Source organism: Macrobrachium nipponense, chromosome 27 (genome assembly GCF_015104395.2).
Source record: "Macrobrachium nipponense isolate FS-2020 chromosome 27, ASM1510439v2, whole genome shotgun sequence".
NCBI lineage: Eukaryota > Metazoa > Arthropoda > Malacostraca > Decapoda > Palaemonidae > Macrobrachium > Macrobrachium nipponense.
The window spans coordinates 27,338,816-27,353,743 of record NC_087216.1 but is presented as its reverse complement, the minus strand read 5'-3'; the positions used below and the strand labels follow the sequence as shown (position 1 = coordinate 27,353,743).

Sequence of the window (14,928 nt, the reverse complement as noted above, 5' to 3'; positions counted from 1 at the left end):
TCCTTACCACAAAACTCCTCGGCCAAGGATTAGAAGGATTCTCATTTTTGGCTAGAAAGGTCAAAGATACCGAAAATACAGCATTGCCTTGAGAGAAACCCAAACTCTTTTGTCTATAGCGTGCAATTCGCTGACACGCTTAGTCAGAAAGCTAGTGCAATAAGAAAAAGTGCCTTCTTAGTCAAGTTCCTGAGTGAAGCCGACATCAAGGCTCAAACGGTGGCCTCCCCATGAGGAACTTAAGCACCACATCTAAGTTCCAAGCCACTGTATCCTGCGGCAGCTTAGTGGTTTCGAAAGACCTAATGAGGTAAGACAGATCTAATTGGAGGAAATATCCAAACCTCGATGTCGAGAAAACGAAGAGAGCATGGCTCTATATCCTCTGATCGTCGAAGGAGCCAGTTTCTTAGAGTTCCTAAGAAATAGAAGAAAATCTGCTATTTCTGTTAAAGAGGTCGCAGAAGTAGAGACTTTAGCACTTCTACATCACTCTCTGAAGATTCTCCACTTCCCTTGATAGAGTTTGTTAGAAGACTCTCTCCTACAACGAGCGATAGCTTCTGCAGCTCTTCTTGAAAACCCTTTCGCTCTGACAAGATTCGGACAGTCTGAACCCTGTCAGAGCTAGAGCGGACAAGTTTTGGTGGAACCTCTTGAAGCGAGGTTGTTTGAGAGACCACTTCTCTGGAGGAAGAAGTCTGGGGAAATCTACTAACAACTGGAGAAGGTCCGGGAACCACTCTTTCCTGGGCCAAAAGGGAGCAATTAACGTTAGTGTTACATTGCTGTGCGACATGAACTTGTTCAACACCTCTCTTATTAGACCGAATGGAGGAATGCATAAGCTTCCAGACCCGACCAATCCAACAGCATTGCGTCCACCGACCCAAGCTAGAGGATCTGGAACTGGAGAACAAAAGAGAGGAAGACGGTTGTTCCTTGATGTCGCGAACAGGTCTTATGGACAGTCGTCCCCAAAGGCGCCAAAGTTTTCTGACAAATCTTGTTGTCCAAAGTCCACTCCAGAGGTAACACTTGCTGTTGACGACTTAACGCTCGTCCGCCAGGACGTTCATCTTTCCCGGAACAAATCTCGGGACTAGCTGAACCTTCTCTTCGTTTGACCACAGGAGGAGATCCTTGGCTACTTCGTATAGAGAGAAAGACTGAGTCCCCCCCTGTTTCCGCACGTATGAGAGAGCCGTGGAGTTGTCGGAATGCACTGCCACTACCCGACCTTCTACTAAGCTCCGAAACTGTCTGAGCCCCAGGAAAATTGCTAAAAGTTCCTTTACATTTATGTGGAACTTCTTCTCCTTCTCCGACCAAGCTCCTGAAGTCCCGTTGATTTCCCAGCAGGGCTCCCCAACCTGTGTCCGATGCGTCGGAAAAGAACTGTAGGTTTGGGAGGATGGGTCGTAAATCTAACCCTTCTTCCAACCTTGCTCGAGAGAGCCACCACCTCAGGTCTCTTTTATTTGATCTGTGACAGGAAAGGTAATCAAGTCTGGTTGTGTCTTCCTGCACCAAGAGGCTCTCAGGAAAAACTGCAGAGGTCTCATGTGCAGTCTTCCCAACGTCACAAATTTCTCCACTGACGTCAATTTGCCCAGGAGCCTCATCCACTGATTGGCAGAACTTACCTTTTTGTCCAAGAACTCCTGAACTGTCTCCAGACAGCCTTGAACCCTCTTCGGGGACAGAAAAGCCCGAAAAACTTGAGCATTCAGTCATCCCCAAATAAAGGATGCTCTGAGATGGAACCAACTGGGACTTCTGTTTGTTGACCAGAATTCTAACTTTCTGGCAAGATCCAGAGTTGTTCCAAGGTCCTTCATGCACCGACTCTCTGATTCCGACCGGAGAAGCCAATCGTCCAGATAGAGGGAGATTCTTACTCTCCTAATATTGTGCAGCCAGCTTCCTATCGGGGATAGAACCCTGGTGAAAACTTGAGGAGCGGTCGCTAGTCCGAAGCAAAGCGCCCGAAACTGAAACACCTTGCCTTCGAACATGAACCTCAGGTACTTCCGAGATTCGCGATGTATCGGAATGTGAAAATAAGCATCTTGCATGTCCAGTAGAGACCATCCAATCCCCCTGTCTGATGGACTCCAGAACTGACTGAGTGGTCTCCATATGAAATTTTGTTTTCTGGACATGCAAGTTCAGGGCGCTCACATCCAAAACCCGGCCCCCTCCAGCCCCCTGATGACTTGGGAAACTAACAACAAAAGGCGATTGTAAAAAGCCTGGAGGAAAAATCCCCTTCTATCTGTTCTATCGCTTCTTTGAGAACAAGCGCTTCCACTCTGCGGCTAGCGCCAGAAATTTGTCTGAAGCCCGGAGAGTATGCCTGGAATGGAATTGGCACAGGTGAGAGCGAGGGGAGGTGAAAACAGGAGGAATACGATAGCCGAACTTGAGTACTTGCACTACCCACGGCTTTCTGCTCCTCTGTTTTCCCCATTCCACCCTCCCAAAACAGAGCCAGCCTGGCTCCCACTGGTGCATGAAGAACCGAGCTTTCATTTGGAAGGTTTGTTAACCTTGGCCGAGGCCTTAGAACTGAGGTCGCAAATTCGACTTCGGCCGAAAGAAGCGCTTGGGTTTTTCTCCCTCGAAAAGGCGCTTGGCCAGAGGAGAAACAAGAAGGAACACGTCTCCAAAGGAGCTTTAGGTCTCTAGTAGACTGTGGCCAGTAAATCTGAAGTAGATTTCGTTATCTAGCGCAGACGAAAATTGACAACACTACATCGTCTGGAAAGAGGTTATCTTTCACAAAAGGAGCAAACAACAAGAGCAGACTTCTGTTGGGAAGTAACCCTTTTAGAAGCAAAGGAGCACCAAAGTTGCCTTTTCTTAAGGGTACCAAAGGCGATGAGCGAAGCTAACTCATCACATCCATCCCTAATGGATTTGTCCGCACGGACAGAACACCAATCCAATCCTCCGCTAACTCCTGAGAAAGAGAAGGACAGTCTTCGATCTTGGCCGCTAAAGCGCCAATAGTCCAATCAAGGAAGCTAAAGACTTCCAAAAGTTTAAATTGATTCTTTACAACGTGGTCCAACTCAGGCGCCGTAAAGAAAACTTTCGCTGCGGCGAAAGCAGATCTTCTAGAGGAGTCGATTAACTGGAGAAGTCTCCCTGGGAGGAGGCAGAAACTCCCAGAGAAGGAGCTTCCCCAGTTACATAAAACCTATACCTCTTACGAAGCAACTTAGAGGGAGGGGTAAGCAAAAAAAAAAGAGCCTTCCTCCCTAAGTCTCTTTTCATAGACATCCACTTTCTCCGTCTCTTTCAACGAATGTCTAACGCTTTAGATAGAACAAGTTTTGGGAGAGAGGGTCTGAAGTTTTCCTCCTCATCAAAAAGTCGAAGTTGGGGAGCGCGGAGCCGCTTTCTCAAAATAATCTGGATAAGATACCAGAAGAAATCTAAGGAGACGTGAATAACACGAGAGGTGATGTGAATCCTCCTCCTCTACTTCTTCTTCTTTCTCCGATACCGCCGAAGAAGTAGACGGAACTACAACCGGATCTGAAGGTTTCGACCACCCTTGACTCATTCATCCAGTTGGTTAACATCTCTAACTGCTTGCGCCAACAAGGCGCCAGAGACGAATCAAAAAACAGTTAACGTAGGCGCTTGGAAGAGCCAGCAGGAGGCGGAAAAAACTACTTGCGCCTCGCTCGGAGCCGCCGAAATTCGAGGCGAAAAAAAAAACAGGCGTAACAGACGAGAAAGCGCCTAAAGAAAGAAACCACCCTTAGAACTGCTAGCTACAGCGCTAAACCACAATCCCTACTAGTATGATGGAGCCGAAAAAGGCACAGATTGAGGGCGACGAACGAGCCGCTAACGGCCGAGGCGCAACTACTCTCAGGCTCCTTATACCGCTTGACTGGAGGAGGGCGAAGGAATCAGCGCCTGAACGCCTCTTTAAGGGACGCGAAACGGGCGAATCTCGCCCGAACCGAGCGCCGCGCGACCGGAGACGAATCGCTTGAATCATTCGAAAGGCGTCTGACCGCAACACCTTTCCAACGCTTAACCGAGCCCTGTTGAGGCGCAACAGGCTCAACAAGGAGAGGCGCCTGTCTGTGGGCAAATCCCGATCGACTCCCTTGGACTTCCGGTATGTCTTCTCCCCGTGCGGGGGAGCTGGACAGTGACCTTTGTCTAGGAGACCGTGTCAGGACAGACAGACGCACCCATCAACTCTACACTCTTACCTGAAGCGCTTTCCTCCCCAAAAACGTCTTAAACTGGAATTACCAAGTTGCAAAACCGTATTCGCTAGTACCGAAAATTTCTGATCTAACCTCGATTCCAGACTGGCAATGGTGTCAGAAGAACTACGGGAACGGAGCCGAAGTGGGATTAGTAGGAGGAATAGGAGGTGTAGTTAAAGGAGACATACAATTTGAGGAGAAAACAGAAGGAACAGATGCATCGTAAGACGAAGCAGAGCTAAGTCTACTTTCCCTAAGCGCTGCTTTTCTAATTCTGTCTTTAGCTAATTTCTCCGAGTATGAACTAAAAACTTCCATTGAGAATCAGTCCAATCACTACACTCGTTACATGTTTCGATCTGCTGAGCAAACCTGTCCCCTACACTTAACACATTTAGTGTGAGAATCATACTCTAACTTGGATAATCTAGTTTTACATCCTGAGATGCAAAACCTCAACTCCCGACGGACTAGAATCCGACATGGCAACGCCTAAATAATAAGCAAAATTAACAACGCCAAAAAAAAGAGTACTTCACCAATTCCGAGATCAAATCCACAAGAAAAAAGCGAAGCAAAGTCATCCAACCGCACCGACCACCGATGTTCACCGGATGCCGGCAGGAAAAGAATTGGATTCACCTGGGCAGTTGTACCTGGGTCTCCCCCGCGAGTGGAGGGAGATGACGTCATCACCACCAGTGTTGGCGACGCCTACGCGCTAAATTTGAATTTAGTATCCTGCCGCTCGTGGAAATCACGGCTGTATAATTGTTCGGTAAGACACTACAATAAGATGTTAATTTAATTCACCCCAAAAAATTACAAATATTTCTAAAGTAGATACAATCCAATATTTCTAACCTTGTCGTACATCTGGCTGCCGAAAACCATAGAGGAACAGACTACAGATAAGTGGATTATATATTTTTTTTTTGCTAGCACTTTTCATTGAATTAATTCTATATTAGTATTTTGATTTTTTTAAATAACTGTAAACCAGAAATAAATGTAACCTTTAATCTTTGCATGCTAAGAATGGCAAAATCATCGTTGCCACATTAGTGGAGCTTAACACATACGCCGATGCATTATTATAAACTGTTTCCATGAATTCTAGTTGTCATAGTAATGCAATATTGATAAAATTGCTTTAATATTTATGATATATATACTTTCAATACAAAGGCTGATTTCACCAAATTTCCACATTTTGTGTAAAGTCTTATACCCAGTTTTGGAGGGTGAAAACATACCTATTGGCAACAGACAGAGAGAGAGAGAGAGAAAGGAAGGCGAAGGAAGGAAGGACAGGGGTGGCGGTGTAGGGGGGGGGAGGGTACGTGGAGCTTTTTACGTGTGTTCGTATCCATTTCTGGATAATGGAGTTTTTGTCTCTTGGTACAAGGACAAGTGTCGTTATTCTTTACGATTAGTGATTCATGATACCCTTATAAATTACGGCAGTAAAACATCTTCATATATCCAAGAAGTAAATAATAAAGATATATATGCGCATTACGATTATAACAATTACATGCATAGCTGATAATCTGCATGAGTAACTGGTAAAACTGTTTCTGCAAGAAAGTTGAGTATAGCATTATTTACAATAGGTACGAAAGTCAAGATGTCGAGACGTCATAATACGGACTTAAAGAACGTTCTAATTCCGAAAAATTAATTATTTTTAAATTTTGAGTCAGAAATCGAGTTACTTTTTCAATAACGATTACTAGTTTTCAAATTAATCATCATAAATATGTAAAATATTGATTTTTTCCTATTTATTTAAAAATTATCTAGTGCACCCTTCGTCGTCGTCTTCTACCAAACAATTGTTTACTTAAAAACGTCCTTAAGTAAGGGACCGTGTTCCGATTGATGTGATGAAAGTGCCCCAGCATCTGTGGGTACAAGTGTGGTGTGCGGACTTATCACCAGGAAATGAGAAGTTTGTTGACACAAGCGACTCCGTAAACATCAAGATGGCGTCAATCTTCTAAAATATTAAAGCGTAAGTAAAAATTTCAAAAGCGTTTTGGTGAGATTTCCACTGCCGTAGCCACCCTTTTCACTACCCTCTGTTTAATTCTAAAAATTTGGCCTTAATTTCTAACTTTGGAGAAAATACTTACTTCGAAAGGAGAGTAGAGGTCTTTAGCTCCGTTTCTCACCAACAACAAGTTGCGACTGATGCCCATCTCCGGTGTCAGGACGCGTTTATATATGTTACTTTTTCGGAGGTGGCATGCATTGATCGTACAATGGCCTGCTGTAGGCCAATGCGGTGTTTTAACCCTATAGGGTAGAATATCACGACAGGCCAACCCTCATCACGGTGGACGGGTCCTTATTCACTCTGATATTTAATTGGTGAAACATGAATACAATTGCACTCTAAGCATACCATTTAAAGACTGAAGTTTCGTCAACATATTGTATATATGAAAGCCCCATAAACGAAACTAACTAAGCATGTGAGCTCTTCGTAAAATATGTTTTCAAGGCAGTTTTGAAATCCAATATGGCGGCTACGTTTTGCATGGACGGTTCTCATCAGTGACGGCCACCATCTTTCCCCAGCCTTCCCAGCACTCATTTGAACAATGTTAGCGTATGTATGTAACGTTTATTGATCTTACTCAAGATTGCAGTTGTAATCAGCACAATAAAATGACAATTTGTCCAAAATTGCATTTTTCCTAACTATACAAACCTGAGGTCCTTTTACAATAGGAAGGTACTAGCGGCAGCTGGATAGGTCGTAAGCTTTCGAACAAGGGGTTCGGTAGTTAACTGCTTGTCCGACAGGCGCGCGCAGCGCAAGCGACTGTGGAGGTAAACAAATCACTTTTGCTTTGGCCCAAGCAAAAACTGCAGAGTGAGGGGTGGCATGAGGTGGGGCTATGTGTAAAAGGACCTCAGGTTTGTATAGTTAGGAAAAATGCAATTTTGGACAAATTGTCATTTGTTCCGACACGGCATACAAACCTTCGGTCCTTTTACAATAGGAAGACTCACTTCTTCTGGTGGGTGGAATCTGAGTCTTTTGTGAACAGACTGTGTTCGCCCTAACCTTGGAAGCCTCCCTGGTCGTAAGAGCGAGGGAGGGATCCAGCTCTCCGAATTCCGATGATCGGGGTGTGCACCGCAGGATCATGGTCAGACCTCTGGAACCGAGTACTAATAGAGGGGCATGCGCATCTCTTAGTACCAGCAATGCAAGAACTTGTTCCTGTACAGGAGCAAATATAAAGTCATGGGTTTGACTCTTGTAGGCATCCACTTCCCCCCCTTGTAGAAGGAAGTGGTGGATATTCTGCTCCTATCCCTAGTGAAAGGGATAGGATGGGGCTCTGTCATATAGCTCACCTGCATCTCGTCCTCATCCAGCGTAGTGACGACCATGGCCCTCTGCCCACAGGTAGAGGGGAAGGAAAGATGGGAAGAGAGACCAGTCACTCACTCACTCCACATCCATCCACACAGTCACACCAGGACTCGATGCTGTTCAGCCTACGAGGGTCTGGGTTGAGCTACACAACTTGTTGCAGCAGCCACCACGGTTCCCAAGGAAAATGTATCCAAGGACCTGTGGGCAATATCCCGAAGGTAGAAGGACGTAAAGGTAGTCTGGTTAGACCAGACCCCTGCCTTCAGGACCTGCGCCACGGAGAAGTTCTTGCGAAACGCCAACGAGGGGCCAATACTTCTGACTTCGTGAGCTCTCGGACGGGACGTACGGATGTCGTCACTACCATCAGCCTCATACGCCCTCCTGATGACCTCACGCAGCCAGAATGAAAGAGTGTTCTTGGATACTTCTTTCTTGGTGACCCCGGTGCTAACGAGAGGCGTCGACACTCAGGCCTGAGGTGTCGAGTTCTCTTCAGATAGCGCCGTAGCGCCCTCACAGGACAAAGCAGCATCTCATCCGCATCATTATCGGTGAAGTCCAATAGGGAGGGAATCTGAATGACTCGAACCTGTCATCAGGGACTGACGGTTTCTGAGTCTTCGCAACGAAGTTCGGGACGAAATCGAGCGTCACGGATCCCCATCCCCTGGAGTGTCGTACATCATAGGAAAGACCATGAAGTTCCCCTACTCTCTTCGCCGATGCCAGGGCCAGCAAGAAGAGGTCTTGAGGGTCAGATCCCTGTCTGACGACTCTCGGAGTGGCTCGAAACGTGTTCGAGTCAGACTCCTAAGGACGAGAGTCACGTCCCACGCAGGGGGCCTGAGTTCCCTGGGTGGGCAAGACCTCTCGAAGCTCCTCATCAGCAAGGAGATCTCGAACGAGTTCGAGATGTCCAACCCCCTCAGTTTCAGGACGAGCGCCAAGGCGGCTCTGTATCCTTTAACTGTGGGGACTGAAAGGAGTTCTCTCGGCGAAGAAACACGAGGAAATCCGCACCTGCTGAAGAGTGGCTCTGAGAGGAGATAGACCCCGTCTACGACACCAACCACAGAAGACGGCCCACTTCCCCTGGTACACAGCTGCAGAGACTGACGGACGTTTTCCAGCCATCTCTGTTGCTGCGCTACGAGAAAGCCTCTCGTTCGCAAGAGATGTGGATAACAGCCAGCCGTGAAGACGTAGGGACTGGACTGCTCGGTGGTACCCAAAAAAGCTCGACGTGGCTGCTGGGCGAGAAGGTTGTGCCAAGGGGGAATCTCTCTCGGTTCTCCTGCGAGAAGAGCCAGCAGGTCCGGATACCAAATGGCCTGTGGCCATTTGGGAGCCACCCAGGATCATCCTGAGATTCGGGGTGACCAGCGCCTCGACTGATCACCTTGCGAATCAGGCTGAAGGGGGCGGCAGGCATAGGCGAAGAGGTTGTCCCACGGGTGTTTGAAGAGCGTCCTCTGCAGCTGCCCATGGGGTCCGGCACGGCCGAGAAGAACACCTGGAGCTTCCTGTTGTGCCGGGTGGCGAACAGATCCACGACTGGTCGCCCCACAGGTCGAAGAGCCTTTCCGCCACGTCCTGGTGTAGAGACCATTCGGTCCCTATCACCTGATCCCGACGGCTGAGCGTGTCTGCTACTACATTCCTCTTCCCCGGAATGTAGCGTGCCGACAGCTCTATTGAGTGTGCCTGAGCCCACTCGTGCACCTGCCGAGTCAACTGGTACAACGGGAGAGACACTAGGCCCCCCTGTTTGTTGACGTAAGCCACCACCGTGGTGTTGTTCCGCACATCAACACCACTGAGTGTCCCATCAAGCGGTCCTGAAACTCTTGGAGAGCGAGGAACGCTGCCTTGAGTTCCAGTACATTGATGTGAAGGTGCTTGTCGTTCTCGTCCCACCCACTCCTGAAGTCAGCAACTCCTCCAGGTGTGCGCCCCATCCCCTCGGTCGATGCGTTCTGAGAACAGCTGCATGTCCGGGGGGGGAGTGCGCAGAGGCACTCCTCTTAAGAGGTTCCTGTCGTCGACCACCAGGCTAGGTCCTGCCTCACCTCCTGTGTCAGTGACACTGGAAAGCTTGGGGGATCCGTCGCCTGTGACCAACTCTCCTTTAGTCTCCATTGAAGAGACCCGCAGGTGAAGACCGCCGTGATGGACTAACTTCTCGAGTGAGACAGGTGTCGCCCGATCACGACTTGCCATCGCTGAGCTACCTGTTTCCTGCCGAGACAGGAACTGGTTGGCTGCCTCTCTGAATCTGCTGATCCGCGAGTCTGCGGGGAAGACTCGCCCATGCTACCGTGTTCGATCAGCATACCCAGGTACTTCATCCTCTGCTTGGGCTCGAGATCGGAATCGGACTTCTCGAAGTTCACAACGATCCCCAGATCGCGACAGAACTCGAGCAGTTCGATCCCTGTCCTGTAGCAACTGCGAGCGGGAGCTCGCCAGGACTAACCAATCGTCGAGATACACTCAGACGTATCCCGTGCGAATGGGCCCAAGCAGACACCAGAAGTGAACACTCGCGTGAACACCTGTGGGGCGGTTGAGAGACCGAGCACAGTGCCCTGAACTGGTACACCGTCCCGTCGAGGATGAAGCGGAGGTACTTTCTGGAGGACTGATGAATGGGTATTTGGAAATACGCACCTTCAAGTCCACCGAAAGCATGAAATCGTTCTCCCTGATGGAGTCGAGCACTGAGCGTGCCGTCTCCATCGTGAACCGTCTGGCGAACAAACCGGTTCAGGGGAGAGAGATCTATCACCGGGCGCCAGCCTCCCGTAGACTTTTCTCCCCCAATGGCTGGCCAGGCACCCCCCCACTTCCGGCAGCAGGTGAGGGGGAACGCCGTCCCTAGCGTTTCCCCCTTCTTCGACTTCTTCCCAGAGCCTCCACGGGATGAGGAGGGCTGGGAGGAGGGCTGGTTACGGCCCCCCTTGCCAGAAGTCGAAGAAGACAGAGTCATTCCTCGGGGGGCTTCGACGCAGCAACCGTCTTAGCAGCCGAGGAAAGCGCTAGCCGAGCTCTTAGACTTGGCCGCAGTCCGAGGCTGCCCAGAAGCCTTCGAGACTGCCTGGTGAACCAGACGGTCACTGTCCTCAGTGCGCCGTCTGTCCACCGCAGCGTCCACCATCTCTCCTGGGAAGAGAGAGTGGAACTCCGTAAAGGTCCGTTTCGAAGTCCCAATGCCGCTTCACGCCCGGCCGCCCTGGAAACCCGAGTAAGGACATGCGTCCCCTTCGTCGGAGAACCAGGTTGGCCCACAGGTTCACCGTCTGGTGGGCAAGGAAAGAGATGGCTCTTCCCCCAGACTGGCAAGTCTCCTGAAGGAGATCATCTTAGGGAGAAATTCCCCCAGAGTTGGCTGCGACCTTAGATACTGTGAGGGACCACAGATCTAGCCAGAGACGGCCTGGAAAGCTGCCATGGCGGTAGATTCCAGGCCTAGTGCCTCTTGCTGCGAGAACCACAGGTTCTCGGACAGGAGCTGTTGCAGAGACACACCCGTAGTCAGCCTCGCTAACTCCGGGTTCACACCTGTTTGGCGGCATCGGATCTTCAGATGGCACGTAAACCGCCGATGTCGTAGCAGAGGAGGTGGAAGTAGCTTGCTAGACCTGCCAGACTTCAGTGAACCGTCCTGTCCAGAGACAAGCGATTCAACTTGGTCCAGCACTGAGTCAGCCAGCTCTGACCGCGGCAAACCCACCGTCGGTCTGGGTTCCCTCTTCGGGCCCAGAACGACTCGAGCCGGGACGTGGGCTCGGATGGGTGGGAGCGGCGATCCTTCCCCGAGGTCGTTGTGCTGACGAATCAGCGCAATAACCTCGGCAAAGTTCCTCTGGGATCTCAGGAGTGACTGCATCCTGTGGAGTCGGACCGTCCAGTCCCTCAAAAACAGGAGCACCTCCCGAGACCCTCCTCCCTCAAGGAGAGGAGCAGCGACAGCCCCCTCATCGGTCTCCTCCAACCACCTGTGCGTAAGACCTGGCTGGTCCTGAGAACCGAGCCTGGTGCGTACGACGACGTGGAGGGATCCTGAAGGGCGCACCCTTCACGATCACTCCTCAATACCTCGCCCCTCCCGGTGTAACCCGAGGAGGTTGAAGGTATGGGAGAGGCAGACCTGACGCTCTCTCCTCGTCTCACTTTGGCAGAACCAGCGGGCTTGGAGGACTGCAGGCGATCGTCAAACCCGACCCCGGTGGCGATCGAGCTGCAGACCTAGTCGAGCCGTCTCGCTGTGGAGAACGGCTGGACCGAGAACAGCGGCCCCGGTCTGTGTGTCAGAGGAGCTGGTGCTGGTTACCGTACCCGATCGCTCTCTGTGAGAGCGACGGTCCAGGCGACCGGCGAGCTCCACTGTCACGGTGAGACCGTGCGTGTCCTCACGGTGCGTCAGTTCGCTGGTACCAGCCGTGGCTGGTGCCGGCGAACGGGGGGACCTCTTCCCAGCCTCAGCCCGTGGCCGGTCATGGACCGTCACGTCCGCCCCCGGGTAGCCAGCTGCTCGCTGCGAGAGCGAGAGCTGGTCTGGTGGGAGAGTCGCGTGAGCGGCTGTCACCAGTCTTCCGCTCCGTGCGTGAACCTGACGCTGAGCGGACTCAGAGGTCTGGTTCCTGGCTGTACGGGTCGCTGGTAGGCGACCGTACAAACTCGGTACCTCTCGCGAACGAGCGGCCGAGCCGGATCCTGCTGCTGTGGACGAACCACTGACAGCAGGTGAGGAAGTGCCGGTGTTAGCCGGCACCCCTCTGGTCCCCGTAGTCTTCTTCCTTGCGGGAGAAGAGACGGGTCCTGCTCCCGAAGGAGCAGGGCGACCAGCGGAAGAACCCCCCCGTCTCACCAGAGCGAGACGGGCCCTTAGAAGCTCCCGAAGGAGACTTCTTAGGGGGGGGGGGGGAGGCGACCTTCTTCTTCTTAGGCGGGGGTGAGCCTTAGAAGAAGAAGGGAAGAGGCGGCAGACGACGACGACGAAGAAGACGATGAAGACGACGACGACACCTTCCTCCTCTTCTTCTTCTTCTTCGTCAACCTCCTCAGGACCGACGTCAGGTCTGTCATCCAGGACGGAGCCGGGGCTGCTGTTGCCGAAGCAACAGGGCCCGGACGTACCTGTCCGAACAGACCAGCATCGGGAGCAGCGGCGCCAGAACGGAACAACATCAGCAGGTGCGAGCATCACAGGAACGGCAGCAGACACGGCAGGATCAGAACAGGAACAGCAGCGGTGGTCACGGCAGGTACGGCAGATACAGCTGGTCGAACCAACGGCACAGACGTCCATCGGTACCGGTGGGGAGGTCCCAGGGGCGAGCTCTTCGGGCACATGAAGTCCGGTCGCGGCAGCACGGCAAACCCAGGTGGCGGCATCACACATCCCCCGAGTTACGGCGACTGGCCCCTGCAACCGAGGTGTGGGTGTCACAGAGACCGCGTGCTGGGTGTACACCAGGTGAGGAGGTGACGCGTAGCCAGGTGTTTGTCAGGGTCGTGGTGGTGGTTGTGACCGTAGCATGCGTAACCGCCACGGAGCCAGCGAGATGATAGAGCAGCCCCTGGACACTCGGCACGCCCTGCAGTCCCAACGATGCCCACACCTGTCCGAGGTCATCCTTCACGGCAACCGCACCTGAGGAGGCAAAAAGTCGGGTGATTAGGAGGATCCTCTACCCGCTCGCGCGAAGACGAGCGGATAGAGGACCCAGAGTACAACTCTACGTCGGGGTATCTAGCGCCCTCCTCCACACTCGACACATCGGGAGAGGAGAAGGACCTAGACACCGCCCCCGGCCCCCGAAGGGAAGGCGCGAGACGTGGAAGTTGAGCGGGCGGCAGGAAAGAAGACGAAGTGTCCCCGTCACCAAAGGAGTCGCGGGAGAGCTTTCCGACGACTCCTTTGCAGGCCTTCGCTTCTTCCTGCCCTCATACAAAGTCCACTGCGCCTCCGACCAGTCCATACAAACATCACAGGGCACGGCCCGGGTGCATTCGCGCCCCCGGCGGCCGAGCACACAAAACATGAGGGTCAATCTCGGGGAATGATCTGAACTTCCCGCATTTGCGCCCTTCGGTACCCGGGCAAAGTCTCCTTGGGGTAGCGAGGCGGGGAGATTCCATCATAATTCAATTCAGCGTAATTAATATGATAAGAGAGAATAACTGTACTTACAAGCTCTTTCATACACAATTACAAACAAACACTAGAAGCAAACGACGAGCAGCGGGCAGAGAGCGAACACACACGTCCATCCACTGTGAGGCCGAAAGCAAAAGTGATTTGTTTACCTCCCAGTCGCGCGCGCGCGCCTGTCGGACAAGCAGTTAACTACCGAACCCCTTGTTCGAAAGCTTACGACCTATCCAGCTGCCGCTAGTATCTTCCTATTGTAAAAGGACCGAAGGTTTGTATGCCGTGTCGGAACAAACAACATTTTGTTGCCTATATTAGTGAAAGTATGAAACTTGTTATTCCCGGGGTTATGGTTGGAACTGAATTCATTCTTACCTTGTAATCAGTGGTTTTATCCTTACTGCCATCACAACTGAAACTCCACAGTGCTTATTTGATTGTAATTATACACATTTTGGTCTTAATTCACTCCACAGTGCACTCGAACCACATTGCTGTTCGTGTTTCCTAAGCACTCACTCCGTAAACAAAGTTACGAGCAGCAGACGACAACACTGATTATGAGATGCAAAGCTTTATTCCCTTAATTGTTTACTTTACTCAATATTTAGTTTAACTCTACTTCAAAATGTTTATTTAATTCATGTCCATTATCCCTTTTTTGCAACCAAATTAACCCCCAAAAATTACAAATGTTTCGGATGTATACTTACGAGCAGACGACGTGAGGAAAAATGGCTCATCGTTGCCAATCTAGTGGAGCGTCACACATAGCCGATGCATTTACAAACTGTTTCGATGAATTCTAGTTGTCATAGTAATGCAGTAATGATAAAATTGCTCTAATATGTATATATACTACAAATAGATACGCTAATTTCACTTATTTCCCCGGTTTTGTGTAAGTCTTATACCTAGTTTGGAGGGTAAACACATACCAATTGACAACACTGATAAACAATTGAAGAGCGCAAAACGCCGCAAAGAATGCCGTAGTCCCCTTGAATAAGTACGAATAAGTGCTGGTAAGAGGTGGGTTTACGATTGTTGTGATGAAAGTGCCCCAGCGTCTATGGGTACAAGTGGTGTGCAGATTTTAGGCACTGAAATGAAATGGGAAGTTTGTTGAC

At 50.7% G+C, this 14,928-nt stretch overlaps 1 protein-coding gene across 1 annotated transcript in view; it reads right to left on the bottom strand.

The window, feature by feature from the left end:
- The window catches only part of LOC135200972 (TIP41-like protein), a 30,211-nt gene that overhangs the window by 14,497 nt on the left and 786 nt on the right, over window positions 1-14,928 (bottom strand). The gene's annotated exons all lie outside the window — the stretch shown is intronic.